Genomic DNA, 5,488 nt, shown 5'->3' with positions numbered 1-5,488 from the left:
AATTAGGTACCGGATATCATCAGATATATTCAGGGAGCAGTGAAGTGGAGTGGGATCTGTCCGTGTAGGGGGAAGGGGTAGGGAGGTTGGTGTTTGGGTTGGGTAAATCTTTGGTCAGACCACAGAGCTGACAGAGGTGGACTGTGCCCTCCCTATTGAGCGGTTCTGTCTCTTCACTGGTCTCCTTTCATGCACTTGTTTTATTCAAACTTCCTCTCCGGATGTTTTCTGTTTCCCATTCCTACCATTTTCTCCCATTTTCCTGAGGGTTCTGCTCCTCTAGTTTTGTCTGTCCTTTGTTCATTTTGTGTCCTGGAGGTTCCCCTTGGTTGAGCAGTTTTTTTCAATATATGAAAATTTGTTTGAGCAGAAACTTGAGATGAAAAGACTTCTCATTGCACCCTCGATGGTCAATCGAACCAAAAGCAGGAACTCTGGGCAATGTATTTAATTTAATTCTATTATTTGTCTGAGGTGATACTTCCATCATCCAGCAATCACTCCATGTGAAACTATTCCACCCATCGGGAAAGTGACAGGGTCAGAGGTAATGCTGGTTTTATACTCACCCGATTTTATTCTGTATTAAACTCAGATAGTAATATTCAGCGGGCTGTAAAACCTCTGTTCCACCCAATCTCACGGTTTCATGACCAGTAAATTAAGTTAAATTGACCCCCAAGTTTCAGGGGAATGATGGGACAAATTTTGTATGGTCAGCAGGTGTGACCACAACCGAGAACAGGAAACAAGGAATCCAAGGAAAAGGATGGTGCATTAATGTTCCTCTTGCAAAGAGAAAGAGAGTGGGTGGGATGGGTGGTGGGAAACCAGAGAGTCTTTCATCTCAGCCAATGAAGTCACTGGTGTAATGTAGGAAATGTGGCAGACAATGTGCACACAGCAAGGTCCCACTAATAGCCATGTGATAAATGGCCAGATAATGTGCCTTTTTAATGATGTTAGTTGAGGAATAACTATTGACCAGGACAGCAGGTAGAACTGTCCTGCTCTTCCTTGAAATTGTAGCCGTGAGATCTTTTATGGGACCCGAGAGGGCAAATGGGGCCTTGGTTTAACTGAAAGACAGTGCCTCTGACAGTGCAGCACTCCCTCAGTACTGCATTGGAGTGCCTGCCTCGATTTTGGGCTCATGTCCTTGGAGTGGGATTTGAACCCAATACTTTCTGATTCAAAGGAGAGAGTGTTAACACTGATTTAGCAACTTCACTGGAAAGCTTTCCCACCACATTTATAATGTTGCCGGCACATTAAGGCCAGAGAAAGTTAGGTCCCCTATTGTTTAGCTCACAATTCAGACTCTCTTGCTAATCAGTGTGTTATTAATCAGGACATAACTGCAGTAAAAACTACAAAGTACTGGAACAGAATACACAGAAACATTTTATTATAAATACATCCTTGCTAATTACACTGAGAGGGGTGTTAAAGTCATCCGTGCATCTTGACAGTTCAAATTCTAATCGGTTTGTGCAATGTACAATTTAGAATGATCACCATTCACTTTCCAACATAACAGAACAAAACGGGTCTAATCCACTACACACTCTAAAGTAACAGTTTGTACAATCTGACACAGCGTGAGTCAAAAGGGAAATAAGACTCTTTCAGAATGATCCAGACAAGACAGTCACAACATTCTCTCAGTAACAATGTATGAGTGATAATGGTTTGATTTGCTGTTGTAATCGGACAACAGTCCCACACAGATCAAGAAGGCAGAGAGGAGCAGTGGAACTGTGATAGCTGCAGCTCCCATCCTTTGTTAAATAGACCACAGGGTGAAATTGGACTTGGGCTGGGGGCGGGTGCAAATCAGACAGAATTGCATTTGGTGCAGTTCTACCGCTCGGCTGAAATTCAGTGAACTTGAAGTCAACGGAACTGAATATCCGGCTGGTCACATAACGGGTGACAGACGCCAGACCGCCCGTTTTGCACCTCCGCCCACATTTCAATTTCCATCCCGCCAACAGCTGGATCTTATTCAAGTGGTTTAAATAACGCCTCCTCAGTTCTAAAGACCTGTGTTGTATTAGCAATGGATTCCCTCCGCATGTTAACATTTACATTGGCTGGTGCTTCCTCCAGCTGGGGCATCTTTCACCTCCAGTGATTGGTCGGTCCCCAGCGCTGGAAGACCCGGCATAGATGCCCTCGCCGAGAAGGACACATCAGCCGAGCCGTGAGACCTCGAGCCTGCACCTGTGCAAACTTATTGTCAGGTGACCAAGACAACAATATATTAATAAGGGGGTGAGGATTGTCTCAGTGCAGTCTATCATAAACCCCTTCATGATTTCCTCTGGTCCGAGTGAAAGCCTAAAGAGATTCTGTTTTGAAGGTGTTGGCAATGCCAATTGAAATACAGGTTACAAAGTATCTTCCGTGGCCCATTTATCACATCACGACAGGATAATGTACCCTCCTCCCAACCTTCCGAGGTTTAACAGAGAAGTTGGGGCTGAAACTGGATCGAGACCAGCAATAAGTGAACGAGTTTGTAAATCCCTCCATTACCTCTAAATTAACAACATTGTCAAGGAGCTCGAAGACTCAACAGATTTGGAACAATTGCTCTTGACACTGTGGCGAGAGATTTTATGCATTGAGAAACTTCCCTTGTCGACAACATGAATTATTTACTAAATGTATTATTGGGTGAATCACCTCTAAAATTAAATTTTTGCTGATTAACATGGGAGGGGCAAGAATCTCAATAACTGGGGGTGGGAGGAATGGTTTAGTCTGGTTGATGTGGATTTATTAGATCTTGTACACAGGGACATATTCTCCTACTTGCTGTGGGTAATGGATAATGGTCCAAAATGTGAATACACAGAATCCCATCACTACCCAAAATGCAATGCCACACCCGAGAATGCCATCAGAAGCATAAAACGGCTCTTCACAAAGTGCCAGGAATCTGGTTAAACAGTATTTCTGGCTCTATTAGATTGCTGCAACGTGATTCCATAGTTCAGGAGAAAGACAGGCATTTCTATAACCATCATCATGAGTCCTGCATGGTGTGTTGCATCCCTGGTACCTGGGTAAAAAGCATCATGGATGCAGAATGTTCACGTCGGTAGCAGTGACATGGTGAGGACAGGTATTGAGATCCTCTGGTCCGATATTCAGGAACAAGGAAGAAAGTTAAAATGTAGGACCTCCAAGGTAGTAATCTCTGGATGACTCCCAGAGTTGCGCGTGAGCGAGTAGAAATGGGGAGGATCAATGCGCGACTTGAGGCATGGTACAGGAGAGATATCTTCAGATTATTGGGACACTGGGACCTGTTCTGGGGTAGGAGGCACCTATTCAAAATGGATGGGTTGCACCTCAAAAGGTTTGAAGCCAATGTCCTCATGGGGAGGTTCATTCGTGTGATTGGAGATGGTTTGAAGTAAATTGGCAGTGGGATGTGTAGTGGGATATAGAAGTAGAGAAGAGGATAATACTAGAGAAGGATGTAGTACCATATTAGATAGGAAAAGACTAAGGAGGACAATGAGGAATACAAAGTCAGGTTTAAAATGCATGGATGTAAACATACAAAGTGGTGAACAAGGCTGGTGAGCTACAAGTTAAATGGCCATGTGGGAAAATGATGCAATGGTAATAATGGAAAGCTAACTTGAAAATGGTGAGGACTGGGTGCTTAATATTCAAGGATACAAGGGGCTCAGAAAGGATATGGAAGGAGAAAAGGCAGGTGTGGTGCCTGTATTGATTAGGGAAGACATTGTTGTGTTGGAAAGGGAGGATGTCCTTGAGAAGACAAATATCAATTGGGATAGTATTAGAGTAAAGGGTAAAGAGAGGAAAGGAATTTCTGACATGTTCAGGAGAACTTCCTTGACCAGTATGTTCTTGGTCCAATTAGGAAGGAGGTACTGCTGGATCTGGTGCTGGGGAATGAGGTGGGACAAATGGACCAAGTGTCCATGGGGGAATACTTGCACAGTATCATTGTATCATAACATTTAGATAATCAACGGAGAAGGGAAAGGAACAATGCAAAGTAGAACTTCTAAATTGGAAGAGGGTTAACTTAAATGGGATCTAGCCAGGATAAAATGGAACTAAAGACTGACAGGAAGAACTGTAACAGAAAAATGGGTGATCTTTAAGGAAGGTACAGACTAGATACATTGCAACAAGGGTGAAAGGTAAGGAAACAAAAGCCAGGACTCCTTGGATGACAAGGGAGGTAGAGAATATGATGAAACAAAAAAGAGCATTGATTATGCATGTCAGATGAATTTCCCAAGTATGAACCAGACCAAATGCAATAAGTTGAGAGGTGAAGTGAAAAGGAAAATAAGACTGGTGAAGAGAGAATATGAGAATGGAATGTCAGTTAACATAAAAGTGAACCCCAAAATCTTCTAACAGCTCGTAAATAGTAAGCGGAGAGTAAGAGATGAGGTGGGACCAATTAAGGTCAAAGAGGGGAATATAACTTAGGGGTGCAGGGCAAGACTAGAATACTTAATGATGATGTTGTAATGGGGTTTAATAAGGAATAGGATGCTGACATGATATTGGTAGAAGTGGAGATGATAGAGGTGATGGATGGGGTGAAAATTGATAGATAGGATGTACTGAATTGGTTGGCTATACTTAGAGTGGATAAGTCACCTGATCCAGATGGCTTGCATCCCAGCTTGATAAAGGAGACTAGGGTGGAGATAGTGGAATGGATTACCATAATCTCCAATCTTCCCGAGATATGGCGGCGGTGCCAGATCTTGGGCTTCATCAAAAGTAGGGAAGTTAAGCTGAGCTCTGGTTCGGCCACAACTAGAGTATTGTGTCCAGTTCTGGTCACCACACTTTCGGAAGGATGTGAGGGTCCTTGAGAAGTTGCAGAGGAGATTTACCAGAATGATTCCAGGGATGAGGGAATTTAACTGCAAGGTTGGGAAGGTGGGCTTGTTCTCCTTGGAGCAAAGGAGATTAAGAGATTTGATAGAGGTGTGCAAGATTAGGTTGAGATGAGGTAGATAAAGAAAAGTTGTTCCCATTAGCTGATGGTACAAGGACTGGGAGACACAGATTTAAGAGATGGGGGGATGTGAGGAAGAACTTTTGTACACAGTGAGTGGTAATGGTCTGGAAATCGTTGCCTCCCATGGTGTTGGAAGCAGAGACATTGAATGATTTCAAAAGGGAAGGGAAATTAATGGAAATAAACTTTCAGATCTACGGGGATAGAGCCGGGGAATGGATGATAAGAGGGTTTTTGGGGATTTGATTGTTTGAGGTCTGTACGAGAGCTGTTGTGGCGCGGCGATGCCGGAGCACCTTCAGTTACACTGAGAATCAGCACAAGAATGTTTTTTAAGCAGTTTGGAAGTTACCTTCCAGCCCACCCGATGCTTCCTCCTCCCTGGCAATTCACCAAGACCCCTCCAGGTCTGCCCGGCTCTCACTCTCAAATTGTCAGAAAGTGAAATATGAT

The sequence above is a fragment of the Heterodontus francisci genome, chromosome 29 (genome assembly GCF_036365525.1).
Source record: "Heterodontus francisci isolate sHetFra1 chromosome 29, sHetFra1.hap1, whole genome shotgun sequence".
NCBI lineage: Eukaryota > Metazoa > Chordata > Chondrichthyes > Heterodontiformes > Heterodontidae > Heterodontus > Heterodontus francisci.
Note: the sequence above shows the minus strand (reverse complement) of the source record.